The sequence below is a fragment of the Sarcophilus harrisii genome, chromosome 1 (genome assembly GCF_902635505.1).
Source record: "Sarcophilus harrisii chromosome 1, mSarHar1.11, whole genome shotgun sequence".
NCBI classification, from domain to species: domain Eukaryota; kingdom Metazoa; phylum Chordata; class Mammalia; order Dasyuromorphia; family Dasyuridae; genus Sarcophilus; species Sarcophilus harrisii.
The window spans coordinates 81,054,594-81,070,213 of record NC_045426.1 but is presented as its reverse complement, the minus strand read 5'-3'; the positions used below and the strand labels follow the sequence as shown (position 1 = coordinate 81,070,213).

Sequence of the window (15,620 nt, the reverse complement as noted above, 5' to 3'; positions counted from 1 at the left end):
CTGGGGAAAGAGTGTTCCAGAGGCACAGGGAAGGTCATCTCTCTGGGTCATCTTAGGCAATCCCCCTCTGTTCTGTGGGCCTCAGCTTCTTCCTGTGTTTGTTGGGGACACGGGCTTTCTCAGGGCCTCCCCAAATTTCTCATTTTGAATCCTTCACGGGCACTAGGGGCTGGGAGTGCGGAAGGATACTGCTTCTGGGGACCCAGTAATCCCAGCGCTGGGGACAGTTCCAAATTCAAAATGGCAGCCTACGGGCCTTCGGGAAGACCACAAAGGAAGGGGGGTAAGTAAGACAATGGCTTTCAAGCTGGTTCCAATATTGCTAATTATTACCAAAGCCCAGTTAATGATCTCCCTCGGAGTTTGGAGACTTGGAAGGTCAGAGACAAGGCACCCGGAGATCATTTAGTTCCCTTCTTTTGAGGGAGTTGGGTGGGGGGGGAATAAACAGGAAACCACAAGGGGAAGATGAGGGGCAAGGGATTGGGTTCTCTTTGTTCCACGGGGAACCTGGGGGCCTGTCTTTTTCTTTCTCTCTGTGGTTTGTCTTCCTTGTCTCCTCTCTTTTTTTCTTTCTTTCTCTTTCCCCCCTCTCCTTTCTTTTTTGCCCTTTTTTTTTCCCTTTTTTTTTTTTTTTTTTTTTTTTTTTTTTTTTTTTTTTTTTTTTTTTTTTTTTTTTTTTTTTTTTTTTTTTTTTTTTTTTTTTTTTTTTTTTTTTTTTTTTTTTTTTTTTTTTTTTTTTTTTTTTTTTTTTTTTTTTTTTTTTTTTTTTTTTTTTTTTTTTTTTTTTTTTTTTTTTTTTTTTTTTTTTTTTTTTTTTTTTTTTTTTTTTTTTGTTTTCTCTTTTTCCTGTGTTTTGTCCTTTTCAGTCTCTCTCTTCCTTCCTCTTTCCTTTTCTCTGTTTTTCCCCTCCCTTTGTTTGTGGCTCCTCTCGGGTCAACCCCTGGTGGGCGGACTGGGCGGGCCCGGAACGAGATCGCTTCCCTCAGAATCGGGTCTTCGGGGCAATCCTCGGATCCCTCAGATGAGCCTGCCCGCCTCCAAAAGTTCTTTCCCGGGATCACCCACAAAAAAATGGAGCCTCCCACTGCTTGAATCAACATCCCAGATACAGACAGGCCGGCTTCCCTGACTCCCCATCTGAGCTCCCACTTCCTGCGAGCCGCCCCATTTCCCAGATGGGGCCTCCAAGGGCTGCGGAGAGCCTGACAGAAGCGTGGCCTTGTGGGAGAGGGCTGGAGCTTTAGAGTTTGGAGAGATATTCGCAGTCACTCGGACCAGGGGTTCTGGAACTTGGGGAACCAAGATCTCTGACAGAGAGAAGGCACTTATGATGCCCTTCAGAATGTTGGGGGGAGTATGTGCTTAGTACATAAAGTAAATGGAAGCAAATGATGTTTCGGCTAAAGGTTAGGGAACATCAAGACAAAATGCTTTTCCCATCCAAGGTCATGGGCCCCCTGAAATCTACCCACAGACCCCTTGGTTCTCCGTGACCCCCAGGTTAAGGGCCTCTGATACAGTCTCTCCTCATTCTACAGATAAGGGAGCTGTGGTCTTAGGAGAAGGGATTCTCCCAAAGTCACAACTACACAGGTGGCAGGCAGGTGCTTTTTCCGTAATGATGGAGGGACTTTCCAGATCCAAAGCCTCCGTAGTCCAGGGCAGGAACACCCATGGGTCTGGGCTGGCTGGGACTGGGCTGAGGAACACATGCCCAGAGACCTGAGGCTACAATGGGGGCCCGTTGCAGAGCCCCCATGGGTCCTAGCTTCACATGGGTCGGCTGGCTGTATACAAGGAAAGCTTCTACTCCCCAGCCCCAGATTGAGCCCTGACCCTACCAGCTGCCTCACAAAATTTGTGGGTCCTGGCGGGGGGTAAGCGGGGTGGGTGGGCCAGGCGGGCTCCTGCTTTATGTGGGAGACCCGTATCAAAGCCCACAGCCATGGCCAGAGGGTTGAGGCCGGCGGGCTGCAGACATTTGGCCTATTTTAGCAGGCCCGGGCCCTGAAAGGCTCAGTGCGGACTTGGGGTGCCCGGGCTCGGTCTGGGGACCCGGGAGCCACCATTCAGCTTCCCTTCGGAAGGAAGGGCCTGGTGGTTTCCGGCTACTGGGTACAACCCAATGTTCTCTGGGCGCCCTCAGAGCCTCGGGAGATTACTCTGAGCTTAGTCAGAGGAAGTGAAGCCCAACAAAAACAGAGATATGAGGGCAGCCACGGGGGAGGTCTGGGGGTGAGGTAACAGGCAGGCCTGTTGAAATACATGGAGGGCGAGGCCGGGAGCTGAGAACCTGCTCCTCCAGAGGGAACAGACCCGTGCAGATGGGGTTCCCTCTGCCCTTGCCCAGGCCCTGCCAGGCCCTGCTCCAGGCTGAGCCAGCCACATTGCCAGAATGGTCTCTCTCCAGCCTGGGGTTTAATTGTCCAAGCTCTCCTCTTCCGGGAAGTCTTTCTTGACTAAATGTTTCCACGTACTGGACCTAGAAAGATCTTTCTGAGACCATCTAGTCCTAGTCCTATGTTTTACAGAAGATGGAATGGAAGATGAGAGAGAGAGCAAGAGCGAGAGAGAGAGAGAGAATAAGAAAGAAAGAAAGAAGGAAAGAAGGAAGACAGGAAGAAACAAAGAAACAAGAAAGAAAGAAAGAAAAAGAGAGAAAGAAAGAGAAAGAGAGAAAGGGAGGGAGGGAGAGAGGAAGGAAGGAAGGAAGGAAGGAAGGAAGGAAGGAAGGAAGGAAGGAAGGAAGGAAGGAAGGAAGGAAGGAAAGAAAGTAGATAGATAGATAGATAAACATTTATTAGATACCCAGCATTATGCAAAATACTGAGAATATACATACAAATTAAACAGTCTCTGTCTTCAAGGAGCTTACATTCTAATGGAGAAGAAATAATGGATAAAGGAAGGGGAAGGGGATTCCCAAACAAGGCTACCCAGCAGATATGGCAGAGGGAAAATTAAAAATCTAGTCCCTGCCTCTCGTCCTTAGCCCTTCCCACACTGCTTCTGATGCTGAACTCTTCTTTAGAACAGCTCCAAGGGAGCCTGGTCTTTTGCCTGGATTCCCCTCCTTCCCAGTTCTAACTTTCATTGCTCCTGGGCCCCAGATCTTGACCTGGGACTCAGGCCTCCTGATCTGCCGGCCCCCCAGCTGGCTTGTCTCCATGGGCCTGAGATGAGTCACACTTGACCCAGAATTACCTCCTTCCCCTTGCCCCTGACAGTGGCACCCACTTCCCTCTTTCATTTCTTCTCCTTTGCCATTAAACACAACAGGCTGCAAGCGTACATTTTTGGAAGTATTTATTCACAAGGGAATAGTTAGTTGTCTAGAGAAATAAGAAGAAAAGGGTGGTTTCAGCGGGCACTGGGGGTGGGCATCAAAGCCAACTCTCCAGGACAGACCAGGTGTATCAAAACCTTCAGGAACATTTTCCCGAAAAAGCTGCCTCTGAGGATACTGAAGTCCCAGCAGGAGAAGGGCCTAGCCCAGAGAGCTGGGAAACAGTTATATCAGGGTCTGCATCCATTTCTGCCCCCAAATCCTGTGGGCCAGACAGGAAATCAGTTTTAAGAATATTAGGATAGTTGAAACCTGGCACTTTCATCCCATTCTGCTTATGGCCCTTTTAAAACCCAGTGACCTTGAAGAAAGTTGCTTAAATCCTACGCATCTCAGTTTTTTGTTCTGAAAAGTGGACAGAACAATCTCCGAAGTGCCTGAAGCTGGAGGACTGATTGGGCGATTTCTAGAAGTCACTTGGAGTTTTAGGGCCTCCCGTTCTGGGATCTCTTTATGCAGTTTTGTGGAATTGTGGGGGAGGGCTCGGTCCCGGCAGGACGCTGGTCCCTGGAGTGGGCAGGTGTGGCTGCAAGGAGCAGGTACCCACAACCCCCCATACCTGGCGGGAGCTGCTGCTGTTTGCTCTTTTGCTCCTCAGACTGAGCTTTGGGGGCCACAGGAAGCCCCCGCTCACTCCCACATTCAGCCTTTCCCCAGCCTACCAGTCAGGAGTAAACTCCCCAAGACGGGACACTCCTTCTCCCCACTCCTTCTGATGGGGGACCCCCTGCCCCAGAATAAGGGGCTCTCTGAGGCAGCTTTCTCCTTCCCTTTTGAGTTTAAGGTTCCTCGGGGAAGGGAGCTGATTCCCGAGAGCGGGTTTGTTAAAGTTTGTGATATCTTTTCACTCTATTTTATTTAAGAAACATTTATTAAACATTTACTGTTTACAGAGTCCTGGGCTGCGCCCTGAGGGAAACACACACTTTGTCTAAAACATGGTCTCGTCCCTCCTGTAATTCACAGTCGGATGGGAACAGGACATTAATGCAGGTACAATGGGGGGGAAGAGCTTTCAGTGGCTTTGGGGTCCAAAGAGCCGGATTCAGATCTTGCGTCCATATGACTGAAGGTAAGTGACAGTGTTTTGGGGCCTTGGGTTCCTCACCTGTAAGATGAGATCACACTAGATCTCTGAATTTCTGAATTCCCTTCTGCTTCTGGGGTGGCCGGAGGCGGGGTGGGGAGTGTGGATTTACTAAGGCCCTTTTACAGAAATCATCTCATTCTCCACAACAACAGAGAGGAAACTGAGGAAGAAAGAGGTGATGTAGCCAGTAAGTGTCTGAGTGAGTTTGAATTCAAGTCTTCCAGACCGTAGGCTTAGAGCTCTCTCCATGGTACCCCTGGTTGTCTGGCAAAGATGAAATGGATCCATGATCTCCCCTTCAAACATGCAGGGACTCTTGTCCATAACTCCCTTAGTCACCCCAGGGGTCCCGCGTTAGGGACCCTCCTCCTTCTGTCCTCAGGGGTCCCGCGCTAGGGACCCTCCTCCTTCTGTCCCCAGGGGTCCCGCACTAGGGGCCTTCCTCAATACCTCTTAATGTGTCAAGAGTACCCCCAGAGTATTCTTCTGGTCCATTCTTGCACCAACCCCATGACCAGCCCAGTTGCTCTTCCTATTTTTCTATGACCCTAAGTAATTTCAATGTACAGTATTGTATAATAAGTGCCTTCGAGCAGGACAAAATAAGACCCAAGAAGAAAAAGAGTTCACGTCACCCCAGAAAAATCAGGGAAGTCTTCCTGGAGGAGGTAGCATTTGAGCTGCACTTTAAAGTTCGAATAGGAATCCAACAGACAAAGAAAGGAAGGAGGGACATTCTCAGCACAGACAAGGACAAAGGGACAGAGGCTCTGATTGTTCTGATGAGAATAGACCAAGAGGGGAAGTAATAGCCTGGAGTTAGGGAGACCTGCGTTCAAATGCTGCCTCAGATACAAGCTGGGAAAGTTACTTCTCTCAGGATTCTCACAAGGTGCTAAGTAAGTAGAATTGAGGAGACAGTGGTTAAATCTAGTTTAGCATCGATTTAACCCTACAACAAATAATGGGTTCCTAGTGATGTAACGATTAGGGTGTACTCAGTGTGGGGCAAATAAGCTGGAAGCTCTCGGGGCCAGGGACACAAGGCCACCAGAAGCTCTTGGGGGAGGAGACAGATTCATTCCATTGTCCACCTTTGTGGTGGCTGGAGGCTGACCAGTCTCGGGGAGGTTCAGAAGCAGAGAAGGCAGGAGGGAGCAGAAGCTCTTGGAACCAAGGAGAGAGGAAGGCCTCCAGAAAACTAGCCGAGCCCCAAGTGAAGGAGAGATAAAGTCATTGGACTTTAACCCCTGGCTGCATTTGGGGGGATTACACTGAACTGAAAGGAAGGCTGCTCCCAAAAGCCCCCCAAGAAACCTGCTCCCAGAGAACATTACACTTTAGAGAAGAATATTACTGTTCTAGCTCATCATTCTGCTGCAATCTCCTCCCCTTTCTTCTCCCTTTCCCTTTCCTTTCCTTCTCCTTGTCCTTCTCTCTTTCTCTTGCCTCCCTTTTCAAATACATGTATGTAAGGCAAGAGAAAATTGTAATAAAAATGTGGTCTTGGGCAATGTTAGCATCCACTTTGAGGCCTGGGAGAGGAAGCTCAGAATAGAGAGGCAAGGAGCAGGACTGAAGAATATAGGGTATATAGGGGCAGCACTGAAGAATATAGGGTATATAGGAGCAGGACTGAAGAATATAGGGTATATATGAGCAGGACTGAAGAATATGGGATATATAGGAGCAAGACTGAAGAATATAGGGTATATAGGAGCAGGACTGAAGAATATAGGGTATATAGGAGCAGGACTGAAGAATATGGGATATATAGGAGCAGGACTGAAGAATGTAGGGTATATAGGAGCAGGACTGAAAAATATAGGGTATATAGGAGCAGGAATGAAGAATATAGGGTATATAGGAGCAGGAATGAAGAATATAGGGTATATAGGAGCAGGACTGAAGAATATGGGATATATAGGAGCAAGACTGAAGAATATAGGGTATATAGGAGCAGGACTGAAGAATATGGGATATATAGGAGCAGGACTGAAGAATGTAGGGTATATAGGAGCAGGACTGAAAAATATAGGGTATATAGGAGCAGGAATGAAGAATATAGGGTATATAGGAGCAGGAATGAAGAATATAGGGGATATAGGAGCAGGAATGAAGAATATAGGGGATATAGGAGCAGGAATGAAGAATATAGGGGATATAGGAGCAGGACTGAAGAATATAGGGTATATAGGGGCAGGACTGAAGAATATAAGGGATATAGGAGCAGGAATGAAGAATATAGGGTATATAGGAGCAGGACTGAAAAATATAGGGTATATAGGAGCAGGAATGAAGAATATAGGGTATATAGGAGCAGGACTGAAGAATATAGGGTATATAGGGGCAGGAATGAAGAATATAGGGTATATAGGAGCAGGACTGAAGAATATAGGGTATATATGAGCAGGACTGAAGAATATGGGATATATAGGAGCAAGACTGAAGAATATAGGGTATATAGGAGCAGGACTGAAGAATATAGGGTATATAGGAGCAGGACTGAAGAATATGGGATATATAGGAGCAGGACTGAAGAATGTAGGGTATATAGGAGCAGGACTGAAAAATATAGGGTATATAGGAGCAGGAATGAAGAATATAGGGTATATAGGAGCAGGAATGAAGAATATAGGGTATATAGGAGCAGGACTGAAGAATATGGGATATATAGGAGCAAGACTGAAGAATATAGGGTATATAGGAGCAGGACTGAAGAATATGGGATATATAGGAGCAGGACTGAAGAATGTAGGGTATATAGGAGCAGGACTGAAAAATATAGGGTATATAGGAGCAGGAATGAAGAATATAGGGTATATAGGAGCAGGAATGAAGAATATAGGGGATATAGGAGCAGGAATGAAGAATATAGGGGATATAGGAGCAGGAATGAAGAATATAGGGGATATAGGAGCAGGACTGAAGAATATAGGGTATATAGGGGCAGGACTGAAGAATATAAGGGATATAGGAGCAGGAATGAAGAATATAGGGTATATAGGATACACCCCCACTCACCCCCACACACATTTTTTTGATCCTGCTCTGTGACTTTATTAGTGTAGAACTTCTGGTATGGGAACTCCTTTCACCATTGCAATTCAGCAACTTTTTCTTAAGAAATTGTCTCAGAGAAAGAAGGGGTATTGAAAGGTTAACTGGGCTGCCCAGGATTACTAGTGAGTATGTGTCAGAACAAAGGTCACCCTAGCTCCTAAGGTCATTTGTCTATCAGCTGTGCCGGGCCGCCTCCCGTATAATTATGGAATATAATCTCACCGAGAATATTAGGGCTGGAAGGAAATTTGGAACCCTCCCCGTTGAGCGAGCGGTCTCCTTTCACAGATCCGGAGATAAGAGCGCCCTGTGGAGAGATAACCAGGTGGCCAGTGGCGACCTTCGGCCGGGCTGGTGTTTGTGCTTACCTCAGAATCCAGATGTCACTGACCCCGAAGCCCTGGCGCAGAGCCACCGCAGCCTCCTCTCGCTCTCCCATTGGCACGCTAGCTAAACCGTCCAGTGACCAGAGCCAGGTGGGCCTGTCTTCCTCTCCAGTTCCCACTGAGGTAACAAGGCTCTCTGGGTAATGAAATAGGGGGAGGGGAGCAGCGCAAGGGAAGCGGACCCTCGGGAACATGGTTACCCTCGGAGAGCTTTGGCCCTCACCGACTCCGCTCTAGCTCTCCCACGTCATTCCCAGCCTCTGGGACCCAGCTCCGGCCTCCCCTCCTCTGGAATCCCCCCTACGATGACTGCCCTCCACGGTGACCTTCCATTCTCCATTCCGCTGCCTTATCTCCCCCAGCAGACTCATGTGCCCCTGGACAGAGGCTTTTTCATACTGTCTCATTATCTTCCCCAGCACTCCAAGCGAGGGATAAGATAGAAGGTGGGAATGAGGAGGAGAGCGAGAGAGAGGACAGAAGAAAAGACTGTAGGGGTGGTGAGGAACGGGCCTGGGACCTAGTCTGGCTGCCAGGGGCTCAGCCTCCCAGAGCCCCCAACCCCCTCCCCACCCACCTCTCCTCTGTCAAAGCCAACAGACTTCTCGGAGGTGGCCAATCCTGCCAAGGCTACCTGACTGTAGCCAGGACAAACAACTGTCCAGTGCTAGGTTGGGCAATTTTGCTTGTGGGCCTGAGCCAACAACAGCGCTGATAGCAATGGCCCCAGCTGATAAAGGCCTGGAGGATCTCAGGAGGGATCCCCTTTCCTCCTCCTCCTCTTCCTCCTCCTTCTCCTCTTCCTCCTCCTCTTCCTCCTCCTCCTCCTCTTCCTCCTCCTCTTCCTCCTCCTCCTCCTCCTCTTCTTCCTCCTCTTCCCCCTCCTTCTTCTCCTCCTCTTCATCCTCTTCCTCCTCCTCCTTCTCCCTTCCCCTAACCTCAGCAGACAACCAGCCACTTCTCCGACTCCAGCTGCTTCAGTCCCCTGGAAGCATGGCTGTGTCCTCCCCCCAGGAGGCCCTGGAGTCATGGCCCCCAGGACGGGGAGCTGGCGGAAGGGGGAACAAGGGTCAGGGGGGCCCCTGCGTGGGGCAGGGGGAGAGGAAGACAGGGCAGGACCCGAGCTGGAAGAGAAGGCAGAAATCATCTTATTTTTCATCTGGGGAAACTGAGGAAGGTTTAGCACAGTGATGTGTCCCAGAGAGTCCAGAGAGCAGAGTGAGGATCTGACTCGGGGTCTTTTGACTTCAGAGTTCGTTTTCTCTCCTCTGTAGCCAGGGCTGTGAATGGGAGCCGGGTGGAGGTGAGAGGGGGGCCCTCTGGGAGGAGGCTGGGCTGAGAAAGGAAACTGGTTGACTGTGGCCCCTCCCGGGGCTGCCTCGTTGTTGATCCGAGGGAACAATAATGAAATAGTCCCTTTGTCCCGGGGCAGCCAGAGTCCTGAGGACTGAAGGAGGCCTGATGAGAAAGGGTCATTGTTCTCCCTCTGGGGAGCCACTCCACGGAGCAAGGGCCAGGGATAGGTGGGGGAACAGAGTGCCCTGTGCCAACCCTGCAAGTCTGGTCCCTGGGCTGGTGCTGGGGCCAGGGAGTCCCTCTGCTTGAGATGCCATCCCCACCTGTTGCCTGAAGAGCTTGTTGCAATCCACCTCCTCCCCAGAAGAGCCTTTCCCATCCCCCTTCTTCCCCCCTTCCCGGCCCACTCCTCCTGGAAGCCTCCCTGAGTAGCTCTGGTACCTCTGGGGGTTCCTTTATCCTCCCACCAGTCAGAAACTATTCAATGAATAAACCAAATGGGGAAACCAGGGGCCATCCCTCTTTATATCCAGGGTTTTCCCTTTTCCACGAGGATTCCCAGAGGTGATCACGGACAGCGCAGCCACTGCTGGGTTCAGATTAAACCCGGAGCCCTCACCCCTGTATGGCTCTAGCGTGATAAACCGCACCAAACTGCACCAGTCCGGTAGCAAAATCACATAGCATCCACTATACTGTGAAATCAGCTTCCAGAAAGCTTCAGTTGTTCCACATTTTCAAGGAAGTAACTTCGTGGGGGTCTTTTATTGTAAGCCCCCTCCGTGTCTGACTCAACCTGGAAGTGGATGGGGAGGAAGAGGGCCCACGGCCTGCTGCTATTCTGCTCTTTAGCCTGCAATGTGCAATTGAGAACAATAAATTCTGAATTTTGACAAATCCTTTGCCTTTTCTGAGCCTCAGTTTCCCCTGCAGTAAAGTTAGAGAGTTGAACAATATTCTTTCTAAAGTCCTCCAGCTCTAATACCCCATAATTGTGGATCCCCTCAGAGTTTGGGGGCAGAACTGGTACCACATAGTTCCGTATTAGAAGAGTTCTGAAGTCCCAGGACACACTGACAGCTTCTGCTATGTTATGGCTGGGAAGGGGAGGGGGCCTTCTTAAGAGACTTTGCGCCCCTAAAGGTGCATTCCCCAATGCTTCCAAAGACAAGAGATTAGGGTGCAGTTCTGTTCCCAGCTACAGTGTCAAGAAATCCCTACTGCTACATCGGAACATAGAGCGCAGAGAGCCCAATCTTTCTGGTTAGTTGGGTTTAACTGGGAAGTTTTAAGAAATCAGGTCAACGTTCTTGTCCCACAGGACCCTCATTTATCTGCTGTAGCTTGTGGCCCAGCATCCCAAGTGGTGGGCTTACACCGACAGCATTCAGTCTGGGCAATGTCCCCAGAAACAATATCTTTGGTTCGGATTGCCCCCACCCAGGGCTGCACCCGGCGATCTCAGAGTTCTGCTCCCGTCCAGGCTTCCAAGCTTATGGATAAAAGGATTGCTGGCTCCCGTACAAGTACCCAAGGTAACAATGCATACATTTGGTACCCTATCCCGTTATTCTGCCCCACAGAAAATACAGAGACACATCAAGGACTCGGAGCAGCCCATAAACAATCCATCCAATTCTCCTCCCTCTCTACTGTATACTGACTTTCCTCAGGGTCTCATAGTCCTCCATGCTCATGGAAGCACCACCTCCCAAATCTGACCTACCCTTAGAGAGGAAATGACTTTAGGGTCACCAGTGGCACAATCCCCTAATATCCCCATAAGTCTCACTTTTTGCCACAGCAACTCACATAAACTTCCAGCTTTCAGGTGCTATCCTGAGGACTTGGGGGATGAAAAAGGAACTCCATTTCCCATGAGAATTGTCCCACACGAGTAACTCATGGTAGCCACAGAGGGCAAAGTCTGCATCTTTTACTCTCCAATATTGTAGCTTAGCTCTTTAACTCCTCCAATGCTGGATGCAGATTCATGACCCACTTTTCTCTTCAAGGGGCAGGTTCTGACCAGGACCTCCCTTTGCTGTCTAGAAGGAGAGTCCTATAGTGCTTGAACTTGAGGTTCCTATAGAGGGAACACTTAAGTCTGGTGCTGTCCAGAAGCTCTCTCTAAAAGGCTGGATTTCCAGGTTTATGCTGCTCAGGAAATCCCCTCTCTTGCACATAGGAAGCTGGTGCTGAGAATTCTGAATTATCTCCAGAAAGTTGAGGGTCAGGAACTCCCACCACAAGGTCACAAAGTTCTGTTGTCTGCAGCTGCTGTCTTTCAGTCTTCTCCCCCAATCCGAGACTAGAAATTGGGGGACAGCAACTCTTCTCCGGGATCTTGGGACAGAAAGACATAGTTCCCATGTGGATTTCCCACCATAATCTTGCAGTCCACATTTGTATCCAGTCAACTCACTTATTGTCAGCATGAATTCAAAAGCATTTATTAATTGCCTCCTATGGACAAGAGCTGGGATAGAAAGACAAAAACCACAGTAATCCTCGTTCTCAAGGAGCTTGCTTCCCACCACTACCCCTCCTTATCCGGGAGACCAGGACAATATAGTAGAAAGGGGACTTGTTCTGGAGCAAGAGAGTTTTGGTTCCAACGTACCTCTACGTGCTTACTACCTGTGTCAGTCCGGGCAAGTGACGTCCTTTCTGGGGCCTCAGTTTCCTTATTTGTAAAGTGGAAAGATTGGGTTAGAAGCCAAGGTTTCTTCTTATTCCAGAGAGAAGATCCGTGACTTTTTTTTGGTGGGGGGATAACCCCAAATGGGACCCCAGAAGGAATCCAAGTGTGTATGTAGGTGAGAAGTGGAAAGAATAGAGTTAGTTCAGTATATATTGAATTTCTTGCCATCTAGGGGAGGGGCTGGGGGGAAGGAGGAGAAAATCTGAAACACAAAACTATGCAAAGGTCAATGTCAAATTATCCATGTTTTGAAAATAAAAAGCTTTATATAAAAAAAGAATAAACTCAAGTGTGTTTACTTATAAAAAAAAAAAAAAGAGTTAATTCAGTGAAAAGGGAGTGACTGGTAGGAGAGGGGAATGAGTGGAACAGGAGCAGCCCAGGCTGAGACTATCTGGGGAGAAAGAAAATCAGGTCCGGGGCAAGGTCAAGGACAAGGACAGAGAAGATGAAGGAGGCAGTTGGCATAGGAACATGTGGGGATGAGGGATGTGGGTGTCCCACCACAGAGCCAGAGGCAGAGAGAGGAATGGAGGGGAGGGGCAGGGCTTAGTGGTGGGCTCCTGTTCCCGGCCTCTGGCTGATGGGTTCCCTGCTGGGGACCTGCCCTCCCCCATCCCATGTATATATTTGCAGACATGTGTGCCATACGTGCCCGAGGTAGGCCTGGGATGGAACATGAGTGCCTCGTGGGGATGGGTGCCTGAGAAACACGTGTGTGACCGAAGGGCTCTTGGGGAGGAGGGTCCCAGGGGTTTCAGCCTCATCCTGCAGATCAGACCACCAAGACATTTGGATGGTGACTGGGCCAGTCCCCCCCCCCTTGGACATCCCTGAGGTCTCCGGCCTGCGCGCCCCAGAGATGAGGCGCCAGGGACTGTCCCTCCCCCTCCCAGGCCTCTGCTTCCTTTTTATAAAAGGAGCCTGGGCAGACATCCCCAAGCATCCTTCCAGCTCAGCACTAATTTTCTGCGTCCCCGTACACATACATACCTGAAGGCTCCCTGCCCCACACGGGCTCCTCCTTGCTAACTGAAGCTACAACTTCCAGCTCTGGCCAAGTGGAAAAAGCAGCTGTGGCTCTGGATTCCTTCAGGGCCCTGGAGCTGGAGGGCGGTCTGTGTGTCTGGCCCTTCGGGGACCCTGAAGCTCCCAGCCCTTCTGTGATGGCCCCTTCCCTCCCTCCAGCCCGACCCAGGGAGGCAACCTGCCGGGAGGACCCTCTGCCACCCATCCCCGCCATGCCGGATGCACCCCAAGGGGCATGTGGAGTCTCCCGTGCAGCCTTTCCCTCCACCTGAACAGGGAATGGCGTCCGCTGCAAAGCTGCTGTCGGCTGGCCAAAGGCCCCCTCCCCTCCCACCACTTCTGTGAACCGTTTGAACACTTTCTCCACACTGCTGTCCTTCCGGCCTGCCCCCCACATCACCCATGGGTCCCCCCGTCTCCCAGGGTACCCCTCCTGCTCTCACCACCTCTGGATGCAGCACCCCACTCGTAAGAACTGGGCTCAGAGGAGACCCAGGGCCTCGGTCCACAACTCTGGCCACTCAGCCCGGGCACAGGAATCCCTTTAAATGCTCCAAGTGGAAATAGAAGAAAGACCTCGGAACGTAAGGAACGTTGGAAAGCTGCTGCCCTGGGGGGTCTGGGTCCCCAGCCTCCAGCCCATTTATCCTTCTAGGTCCAGCTGGAGCCCCCATCCTCCAAGAAGTCTTCCTTGACCAGCCCAGGCCACACTGGTCTCCCCTGCTTCTGAGTGTGTGGGGCTCGGGTCTTTCTCAGGGGGAAGCAGGGGAATGGAAGGAGCCAGACTGAGACTCCTGGTGTCCTCCAGAAGAGGCAAAGGAACGGCCGGTAGTGAGTGAACCTCCTGCACTCAGGGATGGGCCATAAGAAGTTAGGAATGGGGCTGGGGAGGAGGACAGCAGACAGGATTGGCAAGTGGGGCACAGAAACCAGAGACCCAACTCTGCTTCAGTCCTTCAGGCAAAGAATCTGGGAAGAGTTTTAAAAAAAGCACCAAAAAACATCTGGAGGATAGTCAGTAGTAGAGGGGGTGGGGCAGGAGGTCTGTGAAGTCCCCATCAGGGATCTAAGAAGCATGAAATCTTCTTTTATGTGGAAAGCCAGCTCTCTCCTATCTCCCTCTTTTTCTGGCCACACAAGGAATCCAGATGTGAGGGTGGGGTGGAAATGCCCCCCCCCCCCGAAAAAAGTCCCTTCTCTGCACAAGGTGTGTGGCGGGGCAGGGAACAATGGGGAAGGAAAAGCTGAATGCATGAAATGTTGGAAACATGGGCTTAGAGCCAGGCTCCCCTCACCACCCCCCCACCCCTGCAGCAGTCCCCCTGAACCAGAACTGATGGATTACTCCTCGGGCCCTAAGCGCCTGCCAGGTGTGAGAGTTATTGGGAAGATTCTCAGGCGTTTTTATTACAGGGGGAGGGTCTTACCAAGAGGCACAGAGCCCCTGCAAAGGCCTGGATTCAAATCCCTGGGATTGAGAGCGAGGATGCCCCCCTAAGGTCATCTGCCTAATCCCCCCAACTTTACAGAGGGGGAAACCTATAATTACGCAGAGATGAGGTGTAATTTGCTTAAGGTGACATGACAAGTTAATGTCAGAGAGGAGACGAGAATCCTGACCTCTTGCCTCCCACCCCGCTGGTTTTCCATTCTCCACTGCACCAAGCTGCCCTTCGAGGTCAGGGACTCTGGATCCTTAACGAAGAACTTCATAAGGAGGGAAAAGGGCTCAAGAGGTTCTAGCAAGGAAACATATTGCTGACGTTGCTCAGTCCAAGCCCCAGGCCCCCAGCTCCTCAAATCACAGTCCAAAGCATGAGGCTTTCTCCAAATACACACAGCCCCCCAAAAATAAATAAAAAATAAGCAATTAAATAATTTTTTTTAATTTAAAAATTAAAAAAAAACAAATACATACAGCCCAGAAGCACACAGACACAAGGCCAAGTGGCAGAGGATCCCCAGACAGCCATCCTGCTCCTTCCAGACATCTTACCTGGTTCTCAATTTTCTCCCTGGTCAGTCCCAGCAACAGACTTAGTTAAGAACAGCTGGATTCTATGTTTTATAATCTTCTTCCAAGTCACAACCAGTCCTGTGCTGTCAGAGGAAGCAATTGCTGCCTTCCTGCTCCTACAGCACAACGGCCTTGGCTCTCTGGTCCCGAAGCCTTTCCGTGGGACGGGGAAACTGAAAGCCCAGCCCAGGGAAGGGATTTCTGCCAATGCTCTGGAAGGCCCGAGAGCGAGTCCCAGAGGAAGCAGCGACGGACGGGACCTTTCGGAAGGAAGGGGGCCGCTCCTGTGAGGAGAAGAAGATGCCCAGAAGTGACCTCCGAGAGGTCGGGGATGGAGGATGGACCAGCCCAAATTCAGGTGAGCAGCTTCTTTAAATGGAGAAAACCCCGACCGCTGTCCTGAGGCTTGTCTTAAAATGTGCCCGAATGACCAAAATGTTTCATTTTCACACATCTCTGTAGTCACACATGTTAATGAACTAAGACCATTAGTGACAAATGGCAGCGTTCACACCTGTCCTCGCATGTCTATGGCACGGCTATTTTAAATGCTTTCCCATCCGTCTCATTCGCTCCCTTAGGGGTCGGAAAAGATGCTCGCCCGCACTTTTCAGATGAGGAAACCGCGGCCCCCAGAAGGATTATGCAGAGAATTAAAGACCGAAAGAACCTGGACCATCTAAGAA

The 15,620-nt window shown here is 50.1% G+C and overlaps 1 long non-coding RNA gene across 2 annotated transcripts; it reads right to left on the bottom strand.

Moving 5' to 3' along the window:
* Positions 1-2,766: 2,766 nt before the first annotated feature.
* LOC105749610 lies at positions 2,767-11,096 on the bottom strand. Of its 2 annotated transcripts, XR_002769617.2 has the most exons (4): positions 10,997-11,096; positions 7,725-7,809; positions 4,458-4,599; positions 2,767-3,551 (listed from the first exon to the last, which is right to left on the bottom strand). It is a non-coding gene; the product is annotated as an uncharacterized LOC105749610 (long non-coding RNA). The 2 variants fall into 2 exon arrangements; XR_002769616.2 differs by lacking the exon at positions 10,997-11,096 and having other exon boundaries at positions 7,725-8,700.
* Positions 11,097-15,620: the final 4,524 nt, after the last annotated feature.